Below are 26110 nucleotides of genomic sequence, written 5' to 3' on the forward strand. Positions count from 1 at the left end.
CCAATATCTATGACAGGATGACAACCTAATCACACCCAACATAGACAGAAATTCTGCAAACTATTTCAGATAAATCCTCATCTAAACGGCATGTAAAAGGTGGGCGCTTCTGGGCCTGAATAACCTGAAAACTAGACCAGACATTGTTGATAGTCAAAAATTTGGCTTCACTAGACTAAGGTGATCAGACGGCCCAATAAAGTCTAGACAGTTTTAATTTTATGGTTCATGTCCCCTGTCCCAGTTACAGATGACACTATGTGTCCCTATAATTATTCTTAGCTTTAGTTAGATGGAGGTGGACTTTGGAGGTAGAGTATTTGGTACCTCAACACATCACTGTATTGATATTGGTAAATATTAAATAAAGAACTACATCTTTAACCATTTCCTCAGAATAGCAAGTGAACTATCCACCAGGCCATATGGCTTGAATGCGTGTGTGTGTGTGTTTTTTTTTTTTTTTTTTTTTTTAAATCGTGGTCATTGGGTCACCCAATTCACAGCCAGTAAATAATGTTCAGAATTGTACATGCTCTTGCTTTTCACACCTTCAAGGCATCCGCTCACACCCTAATAAAATGGCACAAATCGATACAATCTTTGCTCTTTTCCTAGACAACAGATCACAGAAACCTTACTTTCTCAACTGCTCACAGAATTTAACACATAATATCAGAAAAACTTAAAAACAAAGTAAATAGTCCATTTAAAAAGGTTCTGACACAATCCATGTCCCAAGCAAAAGATGATCAACTATGAAAGTGCTTTTAACAATAAATAAATAAATAAATAAATAAATAAATAAATAAATATATTAATGTTTTAGTACTTTGAAAACACAAAAGATGATATTTTGAAGAAATACTTCACTATTTTTGCCCAATGACCAACGAAAGTCAACATTGGACCCCACTGACTTTCACGGATTTAAAAACAGTTGAAACATTCTTCAAAATATCTTTTGTGTTCTACAGAAGAAAGAACATCATATAGGTTTGGAATGACATGAGGGTGAGTAAATGATGACAGAATTGTAATTTTCGGGTGAACTAAACCTTTAAGTTGCCTTCTTTCTGGAAAAACCTTCTCGTTGAGAGCATGTCTATTATGCAAATGTGACAAATGAAGATGAAAGGTTTTGAGCTTTCACTCTAGGAATCTGTTTGGCCTTTATAATCCCTTATTATCTAAAGAAAGTGACTCGCATTCAAATCGATAAACAACTTAAAACAAGTCGTGACCAGTCCCTATCCATTTGTCATCTTTTAGAAAGATTGATTTTCCTTTATATGGGATTGAAATTATTCTATCCCGCTTGCAAGCAGAGGAATGAAAAGGTCAAGCAAAGGCCACCTCACACGCACAAAAAAAGAAATATTTTACTGAAGCTAGCTAACACAAACGTCTCAGTCTCTTTGAATTTCTCATCTCCACACTAAACCCACTTTCAATTCACATTTCCAAGACTTTCTATTTATACACACCTTCCCTGTGTGTCATCCCATGTATTACCCAGCCAGGCATGACCACCATCGAGCAGTACAAGAACAACTGAATTCAATTGCCATTATCACCACGGCGAGTCAAAGCCAATAACTTTATTCATACAAAGCTATCATCTTGTCTTTCTAAGATGTTCCAGGAAGATTTCCTGAGCAGTAGGGGTCATTTCTCATAATAGGACTCAAAGCTTTTTAGCATTCATGTCTAGGGGATGCCCAACTGGAGAGGAAAATTCACTTCCAGATCCCAATGGAGCAGCTTAGAGAGCAAGCTTTAATAGGCATTAATAGGCCTTCACTCTACTAAATATAATCATTCTGATATATTTACCTGAGGTTACGATTCAATGTTAGACAAGGGCACTGTGGACAAGATTACGAAGGTGTTCCTAAAAGCTGCCACAGTTTTTTTTTTTTTTTTTTAAAAGAAGTCTTTTTACTGGTATTGCAGACCATGTAATGTATTTTCAAAAAATTGAGAATGCAAGACACACACACACACACCTATCTTCATAATTCTAATTTTGACTGTTAAAGTTTTTTTTTTTTTTTGTATTTGACCCAATTCAAAAATTTGACTTGCACTAGGCTATAGGCTATATTATAATATAAAGTGAAAGCATTACTTGAGCATTTTATACCCATTTACCTTAAGAAGTTAGAAGTACTGTGACTACTGTACTGTCCTCGGTTGAGAAGTCAGTCAGACTGACGAAGTGGAAGGGAGATTTTGTGTTGCTGTTGATCTGCAGTCTCTTTTTAATGCCTTACGCTTTTAACCCAGCGCTATGATTGGTCAAACTCTTCTTCTTTTGCTGTTGCTTGATTTGAGTACTGCCTGTGCAGAGGATTCACGTAGTTTAGAGTGACAAATCATACGAGCTTACTTTGAGGTCAAAATGCATACCTGCAACACAAAATGCATACAGGTTAGCAGGTCTGGTAATAGTCCATTTATTTTACAGAATTTTCCCTTTTTGTCTTTATACAGTGAAATACCTGTTGTTTTACAGATATTTAAAGTTCTACAATTAAATTTACAGGGTCCGTGTACGTTTTGATAGTTTGTTTTCCAATTTGAAATGAAATACGCAGAAACGAGAAAACGGTCGAGATTTTGACTCGATTTTCGTCTTTTTCGGGTCACGGATAGAAAACGGAAACACGACTTCAAAACTCATTTTCCACATGTGGGCGGTCATTACATGCCCCTTTCAGCCGATTGGTCAATCAAATCTGAGCCAGTGACGTCATCTTCAGTTTGTTCAACAAAATAACAGTCCTCTGCCGCTATATCAGTAGAGATCATAAATCGGCTTTCTTCTGTGAAACCTAACGTGTATTTCACAGAAATATGTTTGCACAGATAAAAAAAAAGTTTAAAAAACCTACAGCAAAATTAATTCTGTTTTTAAGCTGTCATTGTGTTTTTAAAATGTAAAATGTAAATGCCTCTACATCTGTTACCAAGTGCATGACATCCTTTGGGCTATACCACCGATCAATAGGCTGTACATAATGATAGACTATTCTCTACAGTGGCTACTGCATTCTTTTTTTTTTTTTTCTTATTTTAATGTTGTTTTGTTTACATTTTATACATTTAAATTCAATCATTTAGCAGACGCATTGCTTGCAGTAGACTATGCAGTCATATTAGAAATAGGCTATCCACTAGGTGGCATCACCTAATAACGGTATCGCCATCGGGGGGCTTTTTAGTTTTTCTTAGCTTATAAATGGCCATGCTGATTTTATCTCTTAAATTAAACACTTTTATGAACACAGATTATTATATGTCACAGTTTACTTGCTATCCTCACTCATGTCTTTCCTTCGCTTTTGAATGAATTAGCTATAAATGGCCCTGAACATTTTACTTTCAATTTCGATTTAACGGCTATTGGCGATTCTGCGTTAATTGCTTTAGTGGACAACAGCAAAACAAAAACTCTCGTATATTAAACATAGAACTTTTATTATCTTTGTAATTATTTTATTATCTTTTATTATCTTTGTAATTATTTTATTTTGTAAATATTCGTGGCATAAACAGCGGGGAAATTTACTGTATGCAGTTCTGTGGATGTTTTGAAAAACTTAAACTAAACGACAATTATTGTTGCCTTATATCATTTCTTTTTTTTCCCCCCTGACTTTCAACTGATGCAATCATCGTTCCATTAACCGACAACAAGATTATATTAAATTAGAATCAAACGAAATTTGATAAATGTCTGTGAATCATTAAACAAATCCCAGGGGTTTAGTTTTAGCCTAAGTTAAATGAACAAATAGCAGAATAAACAACAGAACATGAGGATTCATCATCATCACGCACCTGCAGCGCTTTTGTGAATGGAGAACAAAGGATTCAATTATAGTATAAAAGGAATAAATAGCCTGTCTATGCGCGAAATTTATTTCACTTAAGTAATTAACATATTACCAAAATGAAAGGGGAAAAAATGCGACAATATGAGTGGTTCATTTTTGAGAAGTTCATAGAAAGGAAATCGAGACGGCAGAAAATGTCTTTGTTTATTTTACGAGCAATGTTTTGTTTTTATTGTGAGTGTACAAAAATAATAGACCTATTTAACCCTTCACAGATTCTAATGGTGTTACATATATTTGACCATAAAATGTCTGAGTATTTTAAGTTGTTTCCGCTTTTATAAGAAAATTCAAGAGAACGCGTCGGCGCCTCACGCACACGCAACATCAGTTTTAGTAACTTGACATCACAGCTTGTAACTGTCAAAATAACATACATTCAACCAAATATATAAAAAGTTATAGGCTACTGCTCATTTGTCTGTGTAGGCTACAATAAAAGCGTTAAAATAATAAATATAGTTTAGCCTCCAAATTGTGAATATTGAAACATTTGGATTTGTGTCAAATTAGAAAGGTAGTTATAACGCCGGATTCTGTTTCAATTCAGCTTTAAATTAATTTGTTTTGGCTTAACATTTATATATTATTCTTGTCATAACTAACATAGCTATGTAGCTGTAATTTTGATCTTTAATGTTTGATCTTATTCCCTCAATCTTTTAACCAAAGGGTTATTAACATTTTTCAAAATTGCTTACACTACTTATTTATTGTGATTTATTCTATTTATTCAAAATAGAATAAAATAAAAACTCTATTTTTTTTTTTTTTTTTTAATCTGTGCTTTTCATCCGCTCCTCTGTGTGAGTAGTTTCACTATGCATATTAAACTACAAACAGCATTACAACAGTCTGTGTGCTGATTAACATTTCTGAAATAAATATTTATGTGAAATACGCGTTAGGTTGCACAGAAGAAAGCCGATTTATGACATCTACTGATATAGCGGCAGAGGACTGTTATTTTGTTGAACGAACTGAAGATGACGTCACTGGCTCAGATTTGATTGACCAATCGGCTGAAAGGGGCGTGTAATGACTGCCCACATGTGGAAAACGAGTTTTAAAGTCGTGTTGCCATATTCTATTCGAGACCCGAAAAAACGAAAAAAAAAATCGTTTTTCCGTTTTTTTTTTTAACAAACGAAAAAACGGGAAACAACCGTTTTCTCGTTTCTGCGTATTTCATTTCAAATTGGAAAACAAACTATCAAAACGTACACGGACCTTACAGGTACGATCATCATTAGTTTAAAACATAAATAATAAAATAATAATAAAAATAAATAAATAAACCTGTTGATAAAAAGATTGAATCCAATATTTGGTGATAATATAGTTATGATATACAATATACAATTTTTGACCGGGAACACAACAAGAGTTACATTAGTTGCGTCCCAAATGGCGCACTATACACTAATACACTATGTACTTATGCACTATGTACTCATCAGTGGCGTGCAGTGGTGTTCTGAAATGAGGAGGCAATTTTTTTTTAATGAATCAATGTAAATTAATGTGCATTACTCTTAAAGTTGACACATCTTCCATCTTAAATGAACATTACTTTACAGTACATAAAGAAACCAAATACAATTCTATTTTGTAATTTTACATTAACGATGTATCATAATAAATGTTCTATTTATCAAAACAAAGTCAATCTCATCAAGTTAGTGTTTTAAGCATTTCTACATTAATTCCAAAATAATAATAATAATAAAGTCAATAATAATTTAAACAATATATTTTATTTGTATATTGCGGTTTTTCTTTTTAATTGTCAACCTAGGATATTTTGGATCATCAGTCATGCTCCGTAAACACCGTCTGTCACAGACACGAATTGTATTTTTAATTTCACCAAGCTGATCGCACTAAAAACCCTGCAGCCATCATGTTTTCAGTCCATTGCAAATTTAATTTTGACGTGACAAAGCGGTGATATCTAACTGGGTGATCGGTTTACTTTTCAATTAGTCTTCCCATTGACGCCATTATTTGTCAAACATACGCGCGGAACGCGCACATCAACGAGAGGCGGGATTTATCGCACAAACCAATCATATCTAAATCACAACCAATTACATCCAATGACAGGTTGTCACATGTCCTCCCACGTGACTTTCCCCCATTCATTCTCAATTACCCCCCACAAAACCCACCGCACGCCGGGGGTCTGATGATTTTAAATGGTTTTCTATGAGAGGAAAGGGAGGCATGACTCCATAGACTGTAAAGCATGACTCCTCTGTGTAACTTCACCTGCGGGTGTCGCTGTTGGGCAGTGTTCCTTAAGAAATACGCGTGACTTGCGCTCTTTTTGATGTCATAAGTGTAATATGGATTATTTTCTTATCCTATTTTTTTTGAGGCGGCACCGCCTCCCTTGCCTACTCGGAGGAAACGCCCCTGGTACTCATCCATGTAGTTTATGAATTTTATTAGCTTATTTTGTCATTAAACATCGGAGTCTGATCCCCCCTCCCCCTCAGCAACGTAATAAAGCTGCAACAGTTGAGTGCATGAAGTGTCCAACATTCCACACTTTGATTTTTCCATTAATTTAGTGCAGTGGTTCCCAAACTGGGTACTGGGGTTACGTGAGGTGTAGGAGGGGGTACGCGAACAAAATGCTGAGTTTTGCCGTTCATTTAATTCTTCCCCACCTTAAAATATCATTAAAACCAAGCATGTATTTCTAACAAGCACAATGCCATAAATACATGACATCCAATCAAAATACCACATCTTTTGTGGTAAAACTGACTAAATCCATTTCCACACAAGCAGCGTGCATACGGGTGCCTATGGGTTGCGTGCTGCCTTAGCAAATTGCGCTACATTACTGCCATTCTCAACAATGTACCTGTAGATTTACCACTTACTAGCATGAAGAACAAAAATAGCTTGGCACAGAAAGTGCATAGAGATCAGTTTAAGATTTAATCTCATGATGCAACATACTTTTTGTGAGTTCTTGTTTTTAATGTTGATATTATACCAGCAAGAATGCAAATCCAAATATCCACACGATTGCAAATGTGACATTTTACAACAGTTCAACAAACAAAAAGTTTATTTTTAGTATTTGCTCTATTTTGCAACAAAATAATAGTTCTAACAAAAGCCACGGCAGAACTACAACACACAGTGCTGTTTCGTGAACGAATCTATTTATCAATTTATCAATTTAGGGGGCAAATATTGTCCCTTAATGGAAAAGGTGCAGTCTTAAGTGGAAGAGAGGGGTACGCAGAAGGATGGTAAATACCTCAGGGGGTACTCCACTCTAAAAAGTTTGGGAACAACTGCCGTTGATGATCTGCTCACGCGCTTTAACTTCGTGCATGAGCAGATCGGTTTCTTCGCTGGAAAAGCGTTCAGCTTTTCCGCCAACAAATTCCGCCATGTAAATAGCAATCCGCCATGGCGCGAGCGCATCTCGCTCTTAAAGGGAATGGGAGATGACACTCTGATTGGTTTATTGAACGTTACGCCCATTACTCATTAAGAGAATGGGGACAACCCATTTAAAAAATGCGCCCCGGCTCTCGTTAAAATAGCAAAAGTGGATTTGGACACGCCCTGAGTGCACCTGCGCCATGCACTTTACACTTTGCGTTTAGATCGTTAAATTAGGGCCCTAAAACACACTAATGTGATAAACAGTGCAAATTTTTCCATATTTTGTTGAATATTGACAAAATTATCTACAAATGTTTTTTTCACTCAAAAACTGAGATGCATAAGCTCAGATCAATAGGGCCCACGATCAAAAATAATTAATCCAATATTTGGTGATAATATAGCATAAGTGATTTACAAGCAATTTTTAAAAGAACAAAGGTGTTACAGGGTTAAGGGTTAAGCTGACAGTTTTGAAGCAAATGTTAGCATTCCTAAATGGTGTTCAGTCACATAATTGAGAGCAGGAAGGCAAAACACTGAGAACCGCAATTTTCAATTTTCCATCAGTTTTAAACAAAGAAAGATCAGTTGACCTCTCAAAAGATGCAAAGCTTTAGTAAACTTTTTATTCATATCAAAGTCTGTTCAATATATATGTAAGGAATAATTGACGACAGGCCATTGAATTCTTAGAAAATAATGCACACCCGAGGTGGTAATGCGGCCATGATGCAAAGCGGACTCCAGTAATGTGGTCAATTATGAGGCAATTATTCTGCATATACTACGGTTACCACACCTCAAGACACTTCAGACATTTGACGTGTCAGGTTTTGTGTGTGGTACTAATTTCTTACGCATCTCATCCCAAGCCTCCGTTGCCAATTCAAAAACTAGTAACAGAGGCTTGAGCCTTGATAGCAGAATAATACCGTTGATACAGTTATTAACACACTTAAGTTTATCTCATGCACCAAGTTTATCTCAAGAACTGCACAGTTATTACCTCGCCGGTGAGTCATGTATCTTTTAAGTTGCTAAACTAATTTCACTGATTAATTCGTCAGAGCAGCGCTGATTAAACGTTTCTATGCGAGTGTGTGTCCGTACTTTACAGTACGTACGTTGAAAGAGAGAGAGAGAAAGAGAGAGAGAGAGCACAAGAGTATTGCTTTCAGGACACAAAGAATTTTGTGGCAAAAACCATGACAATTTGTCGTTTTCATCCTATTGTTTACTAAATTTATTTGCTTGGTCGATGTAATTGTGGGTTTTGTTTCTTTTGCAGTTGTAGGCTGTAAGGACCATTTGAAATAACTGAAAACAATAACTGAAGTGATATGGAATGGCAATGCGGTCAAGACCTAGCATTGAAAAAAAGTTGTTACATTACGAGAACAAATTCGTTAATTATGAATTTGTTCTCATAATTTGAGAACAAATTAATAATTTAACGAATTTGTTCTTGTAATAACAACTTTCTCAATTTAATTACTTTATTCTCAACATTTTATTTCAACTTTTTTCTCAATTTAACAACATCTCATAATTTAATGAATTTGTTCTCGTAATTTAACAACTTTCTCATAATTTAATTACTTTATTCTCAACATTTTCTCTCGACTTTTTTCTCGAAATTTAACAACTTTAATCTCGAGATGGTTTTAATTTTTTTTTATTATTGCTTGGCCCTAATCCTCTTCCGTAGATACTTCTTATGCATTTCTAAGTACATAATTTAGAGATTTGTTCCGTAAAAAAAAAAAAAAAAAGATTAATACTGTAAATATACAAACATTTGTTTTAAAATTTATGTATTGCATTTTTATAAATCACTAAGTTTTTGCACATGGAAAAACTATATTTTACAAGTAAATTACTGTAGATAGCCCAAGCACTTTTATAAATAACTCATTAAAACTTTATTTTTTTATTTTACAGTTTATCAGTTTTTTCCATGGTTTAATAAACAAGTATCAACATAAATATACTGTTTAAAGGGTTAGTTCACCCAAAAATGAAAATAATGTAATTTATTACTCACCCTCATGTCGTTCTACACCCGTAAGACCTTCGTTCATCTTCAGAACACAAATTAAGATATTGTTGAAATCCGATGGCTCAGTGAGGCCACTATTGAGATCAAAGTCACTGAACCTCTCAAGGTCCATAAAGGTACTAAAAACATTTTTGAAACAGTTCATGTGAGTACAGTGGCTCTATCTTAATATTATAAAGAGACAAGAATAATTTTGTGTGCCAAAAAAACTAACGACAAAATATATGTGGGCAATTTCAAATCCCGCTTCATGAAGCTTCTGAGCTTTATGAATCTTTTGTTTTGAATTTGATTCGGATCTCCTATCAAACTGCTAAACTACTGAAATCACGTGACACGTGACTCCGATTCACTGATTCGATTCATAAAGCTCTGAAGCAGTGTTTTGAAATCGGCCCATATAGATATTGTTGAAAAGTCTTAATATTATAAAACTACAAGAATATTATTTTTAAGATAGAACCACTGAACTCACATGAACTGTTTCAAATATGTTTTTTTTTAGTACCATTATGGACCTTGAGAGTTTGAATGGCTTTGCTCTCAATAGAGGCCTCACTGAGCCATCGGATTTCATCAACAATATCTTACTTTGTGTTCCGAAGATAAACAAAGGTCTTATGGGTGTAGAACGACATGAGTTTGAGTAAATAAGTGACATTTTCATTTTTGGGTGAACTAACCCTTTAAGTAATTTTTGACTATAAAGTCTACTCTGTATTTTTACAGTTTATGCATGTAACTTTGTGAAATGGTTATTTGTTGTAATTTAATGGAATCCGTCTGGAAACTTTGCTGCCAGACTTATTTTATTTATTTATTCCCCCAGTGTATTTATGAATGCACGCTGATCAAATATTAATTTAACTGACTTAGATTTTAAATGCAATTTCCAAGAAGAAAGAAAAAGTATTATAAAAGTATTTTTTTATAATTGCACCACAGGTCAAAAAACTTGGGGTCAGTAAAACTTCAAAAAAATAACATTCAGCAAGGATGAATTAAAAATTGATCAAAAGTAACAGGAAAGACTTTTACATTGTTAAAAAAAAAAAAAAAAAATTTTTAAATAAATGCTGTTCTTCAATCCATTCAAAGAATCCTGAAAAAAAAAAAGTATCTCAGTTTTGTTACATCCTGTGGACGCATTATGATGTGTGTGTGATATGGGGAGAGTAATACTTGCTTACTGAATGTGTTGTGTCGTGTGATTGCTCTCGACCCTCTCTCTCCCTTTCACAGGCTGCTAATTGGGTTCCAGCTCATGCACATAAGTGAGCGAATGTCACGGAAACCCAAGCAGTATAACAGTTTGGAGAAGTAATGTTGAAGTGCTGCCGGCAATGCGCTTCACTACTTGCCCTGATCCAGAACTGTGATTTCTAAATCTCAGAGACTGTACAGGTACACAAATTAGTGAATTCTCTTTTGTGTAACGTGTACAACCGGGGGGAAGTCTTTCCTTTTCAGCTTTTGTTAATGATTTGTGCAAACGCTACAGCTGTAAGAGAGCATGGGGAATGCGGAGCGTGATCTTCCCTGATGTGAATATTCTTATTTTGTTCTATTCTTTAAATTTTGAATTTGGAAGCCATAGGGAGAGGGTGCCATTTTATTTGAACCTGAAATATGCATGTTTGAGCTGAAAGCATCTTGAACAGGCATATCATAAAATGTCAGTATAATGGTTGCCTCAATATGCACATTTAAAAAATAATATAATATAATATAATATAATATAATATAATATAATATAATATAATATAATATAATATAATATAATATAATATAATATAATATAATATAATATAATATAATATCATATAATATCATATAATATCATATAATATCATATCATATCATATCATATCATATCATATCATATCATATCATATCATATCATATCATATCATATCATATCATATAATACAATATAATACAATACAATATAATACAATATAATATAATATATATTTAAAAATTATATATTAGTAAAAGTAAAAACAACAGTTGATAATCAACTCGCATAAATATAACAAACATTATATAAGAAAATATTCACACAGTGTATATTATATATATAAAAAAAGAAAAAAAAATACATTTTTACCATTTACAGGGCCTTGGGCTGTCACAGAGCCAGGTGTGATTTCACACAACACCCATTTTAGTGATATATGTCAGGTGGTAGCCATATTTTATGCTAGGTACAGCGCATTTAAAATGGGCTTCTCAGAGCTATTTTGTTTTATACAAAATTGTGCCTATTATTTGATAAATTGATTCTGGCATGAAAAGAATATAAATGACTGTCAGGAATATGCAAGAAATACTTCATAGCTTTCATGTCTGTAGTGATTTTTTTTAATAATCTCATCACAAGACTTTAGGAAACTTCTGTAGGTCTTTTTACTCTTTAGAACCATTCACTATTTGGACAGTAATGTTTCTCAGGTGACATCTATAAAAGAACATTTGTATGACTCCTCTACAATAAAATTCAAGCATTCTCACAGCAATACACACTACAGCTCAGTACGGTTGTCACTGATTTTAAATGCTCCATCCCCTTCAGATATTTAGGGACCCAAAGCCACATTTAACAGAATCCACTCTCAAATTTACTCAGATGAATGTCAAAAACTGCAGCAAGACTGGTCTTTAATGAACTGAAGAGAGCACATATCACACCTCTCTTCACCAGTCTGCATTGGCTCCCAATAGCTGCTCGCATCCAATTCAAGGCTCTGATGTTTGCCTACAGAACGACCGCTGGCTCTGCACCGCTATACCTTAACTCACTACTTCAGACTTATGCGCCCTCCAGAAACTTGCACTCTGCAAGTGAATGGTGCCTTGTGGTGCCATCACAAAGGGGCACAAATCACTCTCGCAGACCTTCTCCGGGTCTGTTCCTGGCTGGTGGAATGACCTGCCACGCTCTATCTGCTGAGTCTTTAGCCATTTTCAAAAAATAAAAAAAATGCTAAAAAAATGCTTTTTCATCAGCACTTGACCCAGTAATACTAGCACTTTGATTTCTATTCTTTTTCCATCTATTGTTGTATTTATTTAAAAAAATCCTTGATACGAGCACTTTACTGATGTAACTGACTTCACACAGCACTTACATACTGTTGTTCTCATGTTGATTTGATTGCTTCTGCTTCTCTCATTTGTAAGTCGCTTTGGAGAAAAGCGTCTGCTAAATGACTAAATGTCAAAAACGTTGCAGTGTGTATGTGGTTATAGTTAATTCTCAGATATTCTCAATAATGTTAAGAGTCTCATAAAGGTTCTAAACACCAAGCATCCTTGAGTCAAATACTAAAAGCATCAAAAATATCCTTTGGTGAATAGATGTGAGTTTTGGGAAAGTTCCCACTGATCATGATTTGGATGGGGATTAAAAAAATAGTTCAACCAAAAATGAAAACTGTCATCATACTGTCATTACCTCACCCTTATGTTGTTCCAAACCAGAGGTCGCAATAGACTTTCTCACTGTATGACATTTTGATGGACAGGGTCGTAAAATTTGTCACAATCTATTAATACTCGTTATTTTAATTTTCATATTTTAATGATTAATGATTAATCACATTTTTATTTTTAATCACGTACTTACTGGTCGAGCATATAGGCTAAATTATTCATCTGTTCACTTCATAAATAAATAAATGCATAGAGTCTGTGCGTCACATTTTATGTTCAACACCACACATGATGATGATAGATGTTTGTTTTTTCCCCACAATGACAGCGGAGACCACTACAACACAACCTTTTGTGCCTGAATAGGCAAATATGAACAATGCAACACATTACAACGTACAATTCCTATTATGATGAACGGGATTTCACAAAGTACAATGTTCCTGGATCATCATCTTTGTTGATCCTGGTACAATATTCCAATAAGCCTATCGAATTTTAGGGACAAGTTTACAGTTTATGTCAAGTTTAGGCTTAAAAACAGGGTTAAGTGCTTCTACATCAGTTTTATTCACCTATCATTTCCCTCTGATTTTAGGGATAATTTATGTGGTGTAAGGTTTAGGGGTAGAAGTAGGGTTAGGACAAAATTTTCAGACAGGAATGTTGTTCCAGGATCATAAAATGATGTTGATCCAGGGACAAGTCTTAAAATCATGGGGGAAAAAAAAGAAAAGAAAAGAAAAGAAAAGAAAATTAAACAAAAAATCTGCGCTGTCTGTATCTACCTGAACTCAAATCATCCTTTGGTTCCGCATCAACTTAAACTGGGTGCTTGCCTGTGAGTAATCAAACACAACAAGGGAGAAATAGAGCAAATAGAGAGGGCTTTGGTGAAACTAAGCAGATGTTTAATTGCTACAATAGTCATTTCTCACTAGAAATGACGTCAAAAGTGATAAACATTGGTCAAAAATGTCTTATAAATCTTTTATAACCTAACTGGCATGCACAGGATTGTGGAATATCAAAGGCAGGTATCTCCAGGGACAAGAAGTAAGGCTAACACTAAATTAGGCTGTGCCTTGATGCCTTGCTACCTTGGAATGCATCCTCCGAAGGCAGCATTTTTAAGATTTCGGACACAGTTTTTGTTCTGAAGGCTAAACTTGCACTCTGCTGTCACACCGGAGCACACTCGCCACCAACTGGACAGGGGTGGGAATTACAGTTACAATAGATCACCATGTTTAATTCATCAAAACGACAGACGGCCTTCAGATTTTTTCACCACTGTTAAAAAAAAATTCAGCCAATGATGGAAAAATATTTGATTAATGCGACCTCTGTTCCAAACCTAAATGACCTTCTTCTGTGGAACACAAAAGACATTTTGAAGAACTGATGTACTTATAATGAAAGTCAATAGGGCACAAAACATTAAGCACTTTTTCTCTTTAAAGAATAAAAGAAAAGTTTAGTGTGGCAAGCATTTTTTTTTTTTTCCAATAGTCATTAAGTTACCACACAACTCTACACTAAAAAATGCTGGGTTAAAAACAACCCAAATTGGGTTGAAAATGGACAAACCCAGCAATTGGGTTGTTTAAACCCAGCGGTTGGGTTACATGTTTGGCCAATGTGCTGGGCAGTTTTATTTAGCCCAACTATTGTTTAAAAATTACTATATGGATGGCTTAAAATGAACCCAAAATAGGTTGGAAATGAAAAATCAGACACATAATTACTAGAGGCAACAATAACAAATCAAAATGTGAACATTTAAGCAATTTAATAAATGTTTGTTGTTTAATTTTTACTTTAAATGTTCATTCATTAAACATTAATAAATATTACATTTCCAACAGTGGCGGCTCCAGGATTTTCTTCTTGGGGGTGCTAATAACTTCAATACCCAGCATTTATTGCATTTTACTTTTCAAATTTTCCATTTTACCTTAAACTATACTTTACAAGGTCTCATTGAAAAGTGTACACAGTTACTAAGAACAGTAGCCTATCAATTTTGCTTAACACCTTTATTATTACCTTATCAGCTCTTTCCAGTCTTTGTCGACTACAGTCCCATAGACGTATAGGTAGGTCTGTATACTGTAGTGAGCTAAATGAAGTAACGTGATTGTAATTTTAAAACGCAAACAACATTGAAGAGAGCTCAGGGTGTTGGGTGACATGTTTTCAGAAGTTGAACTTGACACGGCATTTTAAAACGCAGCACGATAAACTGAAAAAGCAGATGCAATGCGGTCAAAGACAACTGTTTAACGCATTAATCTATGTTTAGATGGAAATCGACATTTTCTCTTTATTTTTTCATCACCGCTAGGCTAGCTAAGATGAACAAAGCGCAAAAATGTATAATAAAATCTATATTATTTGACGTTTATAACATGAGTGAATATTCAAAAGATCAGGGTAACTACTCACCAATTGCAGATTACAATACAAGAGAAGAAGACAATATCTCTGTTGTTATCTTAATATTCCAAGTCTGCGGTCTTTTGCTTCACATTTCATTGCTCATATGATGGCTGTTGACGAGACGTTTGATTGCCAGTCCTAATGCAAGCCGTACCTGAACATGCAATGGCTCCTCCCCTAGTAAAACTATTGTTTATAGGCACATTTACAAAATTAACCCTTATTTTATGTTTTAGGTTTTAAATGACTTTTTAATGAAAGTGACAGAGTAAAAAACAGGAAAATCATTAGAAAATCCTTGGGGGGGGTGCACAGATGCTAAACACATTTCTGGTGGGGCTATAGCCCCTGCAAGCCCCGGCCTAGCACCGCCACTGATTTCAAACATGCTTTGGGTTCATTTTAAGCAAGCAATACAGTAATTTTTAAACAATAGTCGAGTTAAACAAAACTACCCAGCAAAACTTACCCAACCGCTGAGTTAAAACAACCCAATTGCTGGGTTGGTCCATTTTCAACTCAACTTGGGTTGTTTTTAACCCAGCATTTTTTTAGAGTGTAGTGTTTGTCAAAAAAACAATTAGAAATTGGGAATTGTCTTACGTAGCAGATTTCATCTCCCATCCAATTTTCATTTAGAGCCCTGCCTTTTAAACAAATAATTTATACAGGATGTACATAAAATCTTTATAGAAGCCATAACATTAGCCCTTCTATTGCTTTTAGGGCATCTCTAAAGAGCCTTGTTTGAAGAGCACATGTAAAAATATGGAACGGCAGCATTTTAAAATAATCTGCAAGACTCCGCAGCACACCCCTGAGACTTCAACCTCTCTGTATCTCTCTTAAATGAGGGTGGCGTCAGAAATCACTTACATCTTTTTTCACCCCCTGGAGTGAAATTGGTTTGATCTAGAGCAGAGAGTGCTGACGTACATGCTGAATAGTAAATGCTTCATATTATCGGAGTAAAATCTAACACCTGTGAACCAGACATGAAAGTTCAGTTAAAATGACGGTGGTGATGACATCCAAGAAACTGAGATGAATAGCACATTTATCTTCACTAACGAGGGCTCATTCAGCACCAGCTCTCGTATGCAAATGAATTGCGTTTGTTTTGCAAATTTAGGATGATCTACAATACGTCTAAGACATTTCAAACAACCTAAAATATAAATGTCATTTAAAGCTTTCAGGTTTCTAGCCTCACCAGGAGTCTTTTGGCTTCCTGGTGGTTTTCTGACTGATGGATGATAACAGACCATTCAGGCTTGAGTGACAGGAAAGAGCGACTACAGCTTCTCTCATGAGAGGTCCAGAGCAGTCTCGCACACGTTTCGAACCATCCAAGTTCTCTTCTCCAGACCCTATCGTGCTCCTACTCATCCCTGTCAGTCAAGCGGCAGTAAATAAAGAGCAGGTTATGAGAGTCTCCCTCCCTACACCCCATCCATCAGCCAGTCTCTTAATACCTACAGCTGTCACCATTTCTGAGAGGAACTGCCGTGTGATGTATTTCACCTCTGTGGAGAAAATTAGCTGCTCTGGATATGTTTTGCCGCCTAAACTTAGCATTCCTGCATGCCTTCAGGAAAAAGCGGGGATGACTGTCAATGAGATGAATTACCATTCAGCTGCGGTGGGGATTTTTGTTGTCGGGCCTCTTGCACCCAGAGATTAAGGCGGCAGCATAATGCGGTTCCTCTATGGTTCACACACACACACAAAAGGCAAGAACTGCGCTGCTTGTGTGTTTTCTTTAATTACTATACTGTGTCATGCTTGATGGCCGGATGAATAGATATTTTAGATCCTTTGCGGCTGTGGAGATCGAGATGGGATGTTAACTAAACATTGGCACCAACAGATTACAATGTTTGCTTTTTGCCACCTAGGTCAAAAATGAGATAACGATACTGAGTGAATGCTCTCTGCACATAGTATACGTTCTTCAAATTTTCCACTTCAAACCCGCTAACTTTATATCACAATTCTGAGGATGAAAGTCAGAACTGTAGGATTTTCTTTTCAGAATTGTGAGATATACACTCAAAATAACCTTTTTTTTCCCCCTTTTATTCTGTGGCTTCAATAGGCTGCAACTGCAGAACTGTCATTTTCTGCCACCAGGTAGGCTCTGACCACTAAACACATCAATGTTTGTAAACAACCAAATAGTCTATATATATACACACACATGCTGCTTCCCATTTTGGAGGCTGCGTCCTACAAGGGTTGCGTTTAAAGAAAGGTAACCATAATAAAATTATTTCTCATGAGGTAAAATACTGTAATTTCTTTCTTTCTTTCTTTGCAATCTAATGGTTACTTTTCTTAAATGAGACCCCCTCAATGAAGTATGCGGCCGACAAATGCAACTTCTGGAGGATGCAGCCTTCGTAATGAGACACGGCTAGAGAAACTCAAAGGTCTTCATGACAACTTGTCAAATTAAAAGTTTGGTTTAACTTTAATTTAAACAGTAAACTTGCCCAAAATAAAAGGTATTATTACATTTTAATTTGATTACATTGTAAAAGGTTAACTAAATGGTTAGTTTTATAAATTGTTTTGATCACAATTTTTTTTTGTTTAAAATTTGTATTTGACATTACAATGTTTTTATATTCCATTTACTTCTGACATTAAAATAAACCACTATAACTTATATAAAGTCCAGTAATGAAAAAAGGAAACATTGTGATATACCGAAACCACCAGAATCTTTAAAAAATACTGTGATACAGATTTTTGGTCATGGTAACAGCAGTACCATGAGGAGATATCCCCCTTAAACAGAACAAAACATTTTGTTCAAGTTTTCTAGGACATTGAGTCATTTCATGTGAATGTGCATCATTTCTTGCTAGAGAAATGCTCATATCTCTCTTTTCTAAATTAATCATTTGTTTAATTATATTTCGTTTTTTTGGGTACCATGAAACGCTGTAAAAAAAGAAGTGTAAGCATTTTAGTACACACCAAAAGCATTGTAAAGCTTCTATAATGTGTTGAATAGCCCTATACTGAAGAAGAACTTAATGTGTTCGAGAAAACTCATTCATCAGTCAGAGGAGAGGAGACACTGCTCATTTATTCATACATGGAAATATTAGGAGGCCATGATCAAACAGACCACAGTGAAAATGGGGCCAGGATAGCTGGGGCAACACCATTACCCTTTGAAAGCAGTTCCTGGTACATAATGATCACATACATCTCGGCTGATGTTCTGTGAGAGGTTATTAATATATTTTCAAATGGCTGAAACAAACTACATTATATGAAGGTCACACTAAAATTGTTTTACCCTTGAGTGAGTGAATGACATATATCATGTATACATTATATTGCCAAAAGTATTGGGACACCCCTCCAAATCGTTGAATTCAGGTGTTCCTATCACTTCCATGGCCACAGGTGTATAAAATCAAGCACCTAGGCATGCAGACTGCTTCTGCAAACATTTGTGAAAGAATGGGTCGCTCTCAGGAGCTCAGTGAACTCAAGCTTGGTACCGTGATAGGTTGCCATCTGTGCAATAAGTCCATTTGTGAAATTTCCTCACTATTACATATTCCACAGTCAACTGTTAGTGGTATCATAAAGTGGATGCAATTGCAGAGTCAATAGCTACAGACCTCTAAACTTTGTGTGGCCTTCAGATTAGCTCAAGAACAGTATGTAGAGAGCTTCATGGAATGGGCTTCCATGGCCGAGCAGCTGCATCCAAGCCTTACATCACCAAGTACAATGCAAAGTGTCGGATGCAGTGGTGTAAAGCACACTGCCACTGGACTCTAGAATGGAGAAGTGTTCTCTGGAGTGACGAATCACACTTCTCTGTCTGGCAATCCGATGGACGAGTCTGGGTTTGGCGAGTACCAGGAGAACAGTACTTGCCTGACTGCATTGTGCCAAGAGTAAAGTTTGGTGGAGGGGGATTATTGTGTGGGGTTGTTTTTCAGGGGTTGGGCTTGGCCCCTTAGTTCCAGTGAAAGGAACTCTTAATGCTTCAGCTTACCAAGACATTTTGAGCAATTTTATGCTCTCAACTTTGTGGGAACAGTTTGGGGATGGCCCCTTCCTGTTCCAACATGACTGCGCACCAGTGCACAAAGCAAGGTCCATAAAGACATGGATGAGCGAGTTTGGTGTGGAGGAACTTGACTGGCGTGCACAGAGTCCTGACCTCAACCCAATAGAACATCTTTGGGATGAATTAGAGCGGAGACTGCGAGCCAGGCCTTCTCGTCCAACATCACTGCCTGACCTCACAAATGCGCTTCTAGAAGAATGGTCAAAAATTCCCATAAACACATTCCTAAACCTTGTGGAAAGCCTTCCTAGAAGAGTTGAGGCTGTTATAGCTGCAAAGGGTGGGCCAACTCCATATCAAACCCTACGGATTAAGAATGGGATGTCATTAAAACTTCATGTGCACGTAAAGGCAGGCATCCCAAAACTTTTGGCAAAGGTGTATCATATATCAAATCATATCATATCAATCTAAATAAATCTTACTGACACCCACCTTTTGGAACAGCAGTGTATGCAGTGATTTATGCTTAGTGTATGGTTTCATGTTTTTTCAACTATGAGCTCTTTTGGCCCTGTGGACTTTTAGACAACTTTCTTAAATGTTTTTAAGAGAATTTTCTAAAAGTCCACAAAGGCAAAAAGTGCTCAATTTCAAGGGATAGATCACCCAAAAAGGAAAATTCTTCCATTAATTACTCAACTTTATGTCGTTCCTAACCTGTAAGGCTTCGGAATGCAAATCTAAGAGCTTTCTGTCCCTCCTTAGACAGCTACACAACTACCACTTTTGACACTTCGTAAAGTTCATGAAGAGATCGTAAAACTAATCCATGTGAATTAAGCAGTTTATTCCAAATTTTCTGAAGAGACATGATCACTTTATATGATAAACAGATTTAATTTAGGCTTTTATTCAAATATAAACATTCATCACTGAACATAAACAGAAGCTTAAACGAACCTGCTTGACTTGCGGGAACAAACCTCATCCAGAAGCTCAAACGTGCTGCATAACAAACAAGAATGAACCTCATTGGTTCTTGCATACGTCAAGAAAACATTCTCAAGCTTCCATTTACCACAACTGATGTATGAGTTGATGAATGTTTATATGTGAAGACTGGAGTAATTGTTGCTGAAAATTCATTTTAATTTAAGACATTAAAATAGGATAATATTTTACAGTTTTTACTGTATTTTTTAAACAAATAAATACAGTCTTGGTGAAAGACATCAGAAGTTATAAAAAAGTTATATAGACCCCAAACTTTTGAACGCTAATGTACAGATCAAATGACCAGATCCTTGCTGATTCTTGCCCCTATTATATCTATTCAAGTAATTTTTGATCTTGTAAATGCATGTCAAAAAACCTCTTCAGAATGCATAGGAATATGTGGTATAAATACCCATGATAGTAACAATAGAAGCAATGTTGGGTGCCCGATTTTCATATCTACAATTCCTGCCTAAAGTGAATGGGCCATTTAGTGCCCAATGACATGTGCTGGAGGGAATCTATGTCTGTGGACTAATTGACATATCATATGATTAAGCTCATTAGTATACCAACGCTGTCTATTACAACTACTCTGTCATGAAAAGCAAATGTCTTGATTCTAAAATAGTCTACAAGCCATTTGCTTTGAAATAATAGAAACATTTTTTAATATTTTTACCTTGTGGTGAAGATCTCCCATCAAAACTTCTATCAGACTGTTGGATCACAGTAATTTTCCAGTGGTGTCAACATTCACGAATGAAACACTGTATCAACTCTAAAATCTGTGTTGATCAGGACTGACTCAGACAGATTTATATGAAAATGTGCAGACATTCTACAGTAATTCTCACACACACACAGAGAGAGAGAGAGAGAGAGAGAGAGAGAGAGAGAGAGAGAGAGAGAGAGAGAGAGAGAGAGAGAGAGAGAGAGAGAGAGAGAGAGAGAGAGAGAGAGAGAGAGAGAGAGAGAGAGAGAGAGAGAGAGAGAGAGAGAGAGAGAGAGAGAGAGACAGAGAGAGAGAGAGAGAGAGAGAGAGAGAGAGAGAGAGAGAGAGAGAGAGAGAGAGAGAGATGCTTAGCACTGCTTCCTCCATCTGCCCCCTCTTTTTTTTTTTCTGGCAATGAAAAGAATTTGTTTTGGCTGCCTTGAAAGTTGTGACAATTGCAGATTTGACACAAGCCATGTGCATGATGCGTGATGCAAGAGAGGGCTCAAAAGCACTGTGAGATGCATAAAATTGTTTATGATGACATGCATGGGACTTATTGCAGCATAAAACAATTTCACATGTCAGCTGATAAATTTCAAAGCACATGAAGAGAAATTAAATAGGTTTTCAGTGTAGTCCAACATATTTCTAGCAGCTACACATGCTTTGTTTCAGACACAGCTCAACTAGAGCTCCAATGGCCATTTTTCTCTGTCCTTAATTACTTTGACCTGTGGATGTCAATCCGTAAACTGCTTGTAAGTGCTTGACATGCAGGATGTACCTGTCTATTAGCATTCTTTATTGATTTTATGTAGCTTAACCACAGTTTAAATGAAAGATTTGTGATTCTCCAACATTACACATATAGATAGATATGTGTGCGATATATGACAGTACAAACAGTGTCAAAACAACCACCCTGTAGCATCCTTACTGTCAGTCAAATGATGATTGTCAACAATAAATCATTGAAAGCTTCTTTACATAGCACAATGTAGATATAAATGCATGCTTTGGTCTGTCTTTTTTCACATCTTGCACTTGAATTTCACACAAAATTATGTCAAAATACCAATCTTGGAGAGTATCCTAGTAAACATAGTTGGTTATGTCTTGAGTGAAAGTAAACGGTCGACAAAGAAAATGTATGTGTAATAGTATCGGTATATTGGATCAGTGCAATAAATCTTAAATTGACAGCAGCCTAATATTCCTGCTGCTGTCTATTATTAAAGGGTTAGTTCACCCAAAAATGAAAATTCTGTTATGTTAATCAAACAACAGACTAACTGCAAACAATTACTTATTGCTCTTGACTGAATAACTTTTGTAAACTTTAAATTTATAGTGTTAATTTGCATCTTTGTTTGTGTTTATTTTTGCTATTGCTTGTAGTTCGATTATTTATTCTTATTATAGATGACATTAATAGTGTTAGAAATTTATATTTTATTTCTATTTATGTAGAATTTTTCCTTATTTGCATTGTCCTTGCATTCTACGTAAAAAGTCTGGCGAGAAAAATAAAAATTTACAAGTCAATGGTGACTCAAGCTTCAGTGTGTCTGTAGAGGGTTGAATATTTTTCTTGAGGCTAGTTCACATTTAACTGTTAAGTTAGCAATAGATTACGCCAAAGGTATTTATTTAAAACACACAAATGGCAGTAATGAACATGCACAATTAAATATCCAGTATTGACTGATGCTGACAAATTAAATTAAAAAAAAAAAAAATCTAATAAAGACTGATAACCAATATGGTACTGATATATTGTGCATCCCTGGTTATATTTCATGAAGAGGTCTCCAATGGAGGCTCACGGTTTTCTGCTCTGTGTCACATATACTAGTACTGTAGATATATAACATCTCATGCCACAGTTCTACTCTGATTTGGAGATGGATCTGTGACAGTGTGTAAATCAATCTTCATTTTGAAAAAAAATCAGGCTGTGTTGTACAATATTTAAAGCCATTTTAAGAACACATTAGTGTTCAACATGTTCTAGCTCATCAGCCAGCAACGGTCAGGGACACCATCCATTCCACAGCCCCACAGGCAAACAAAGATCGCACTGATGCAACAGTGGGACTCACAGATAACGGATACTTTAGTTTGCTGGGCACAGAGCATTTAACAATCATCAAAATACAGCTGCCCCCTTCCCCAACACAAAGTCCTTCCCACACCTCTGGCGAATAAACAGGAACCAGATTGCCAATCCGACACCCCTCTCAGCAGCTCGAGATGGTGTGCATCTAAGCCCAGCGTGATATTCCACAGTATGTGACTCTGACTCAGAGACAAAGGTTTAAAACCTTTCTCCAGCTTTACCTCTTTTAAAATCCTTCTTTTTGCCCGCCCTTACAGCATTGAACAGTGTAATCCTCTAAAAAAGGATCAACGAGCACATAAAACCACAAACATAAATAAGGTATCATAAACTATGAGCTTGGACGTCTGGCTTGCTTATGCTATGTAGGTTGATGCCCCTTTTCTGACCCCAACAAGCTCATTACGCCACTATGCCATAAAGAGGTTTATAGTTTATAACAGAGACAGAAAAAACAACTGGTTATAAATTTATCTGCAGATAATGAGTCTTATTCGCTAACTGTGTACGCACATACAATACCACGTTAAACTGACCAAATGGGACATGACATTCATTATGTTACAAATGATTACTAATTCAAATAAATGCTGTTCTTTTCAACTTTCAGTGCAATATAGAATCTTGAATTATCATGATTTCCACCAAAATATTAATTGATCTGAGCTTCAAATCAGCACATTACTAATTTGACAAAATTTCATTATAATGCAATTAATACATTTATATGAATTACATGTTTCCTGGGGTGCACTTATATGCTTTTTACATCAAAAATGTTCATAATTTAGAAATAAAAGCCATTTTTCCTACCCTGACTTCAGCCCTCTTATTTGAAATCTCTGTTTTAAGGGGTGTGTCTGCTGTGAGACTTCAGTGTAACTGCTGTGACTGGCTAACATCTTTGCATATGAAATAGCTAAGTATTATATTAGCATAACTAATCAGAAAAGGTGTTGATTAAAGCATTTAATTCAGATTCATGGTATTTTATTTAGATCGTGGCATGAAAGGTTGCAGTGATGAACACTGTAGCCGAAAGCAGTGATCTCGTCATTGCAACTCCGTTTCTGCACACTAACTAATGTTATCATAACTAACAGTGCAAACGCGTCGTAACTAAGAGATTTGTAGATTAAAATGTGAGTTTTGGTGCGCGTCCAGAACTCAGTCATTTATAATCTCGCGCCATTAAATTTAACAGCTCCAGCGTGCGCTGTTTGATTGACAGCTCCAGCGATTTTAAAGGGAGCATTCTTTGATCACTTTCTATTTATAATTAAATCACAGTTAACAACAGATTATTTTCATCCTACTAAGTTGACCGTTTAGTCACTGGTTTGATTTACTGACACACAGACAAAGAACATCTGACTGTACATGAATCATTACATATCAGATCAGGCATTAGAATGAACACTGTTACTTACATGTTGTCGCATTACTGTTGAGTCCATATCGTAAAAGTCTGTTTGCAAAGCCTGCACTGAAATGCAATTGATTTACCAAAGAATCCACAGTGAAACGAACCGAAAACAAATAAATAATGCTGAACTGAGACATTGTTGATTGTTGAAAATAAATAACCACATTCCTTGCATGTCATTTTTAGTCCTGTATCGCTCTTCTCTCCTCCTCATCTCACTAACATGTTAACGTTTGCTGGGCCTGGTGTCAATTAAAGCTTTTATTGGACTAACAAGCAAGTTTTCAGTTCTGAAACTTACAGGATATTCTTATAGTACACGGATCACTTATATATCAAAAGCTTGAGTAAAAAGTTGATTTCTCAATTCATGACCCCTTTAAATCATATACAACCACATCACATACAGTAGGCTACTAGCAACCCTATAGTATGTGCATACACTGACGCATACACTGACACACACACACACACACACACACACACACACACACACACACACACACACACACACAAGTTGTTTTTGTTGAACAAAATGACCATGCTGTTCTTTTTGTGTTTAGCATCAAAACTCATGCAATTGTCACTGGCTTTCTATGTGGTACGGTTGCACAATTTACAAACTGCTTAGACAATCATCAGGTTAACAGACTCATAACACATACAAGGGCTCACGAGCTCCCGAATGTCTAAATTCGCACAATGTGCGCCGACTTTTTTTTTTTTGGATCAAATAAAAGCTTCATTCATTCATTCAAGCTGATAATGACTGTGACAACCTTTATTGATTTTTTTTTAAATCAGCATTTTAACTGATTCAAATCTCTGTGGCACAAAATTATTGCAAAGTTAAAATAAAAATGTTGCTCTAAGTGATCCTGGGTGGATGTAACTTCCTGTTGATGTTCAAAGTGTTGTCAAACAAAACAGAGACTAGCTAGACTCTCCCTCCTCCTCCTCTCCCCCCTCCCCTCCGTGCTTCCTGAAACAGTCATGAACGCGCATTTAAAATCATTCTTGTCGGTTATTGGCTGGAGCATGTTTATTATGATTCATGGTCCAGACTGCACCAGTTTGTTTTTAGTTGGAGCTTGTGGCGACTACAGAGACCGTTTTTTTACAGTGTGTTCAGGGGACAGGCAGCTAGCGGATAGTGAGGAGATGTTTTTAAAAAAAATTTTGGCCTAAAAACGTGTGACATCACTTAGAGCACCTTTAAAAAGAATAGACAGAGAAAAGAAGAAAAAAAAAAAACAACTTTTGTAGATATTACATGCCAAACCAGGATTTATAAAGCTGCCATCCTCACTTCCCTATAACTGAAGTCAGAACATCTTCACAATTTACATTAAAGTCTATCTTGTGCTCATGCATCAGAAATTGCTTTGAAAAATTGGACAGATTCTTGAGCTTGTAAACCTTTCGGAAGAACCCTTAATCTGAAGAAATGAAAAAAAATCTTGCCTTGTTTCTATTTTTTTTTTCCACAACAAAAACAGAGGAAACTTATATCTTACATGTATTTCAGCATGTCTGGCATTTTAATTTCTG

General features: G+C 35.8%; 1 protein-coding gene across 1 annotated transcript in view; it reads right to left on the minus strand.

The window, feature by feature from the left end:
* The window catches only part of ca10a (carbonic anhydrase Xa), a 207442-nt gene that overhangs the window by 160065 nt on the left and 21267 nt on the right, over positions 1-26110 (minus strand). The window lies entirely within an intron of this gene.

Source organism: Chanodichthys erythropterus, chromosome 19 (assembly GCF_024489055.1).
Source record: "Chanodichthys erythropterus isolate Z2021 chromosome 19, ASM2448905v1, whole genome shotgun sequence".
NCBI lineage: Eukaryota > Metazoa > Chordata > Actinopteri > Cypriniformes > Xenocyprididae > Chanodichthys > Chanodichthys erythropterus.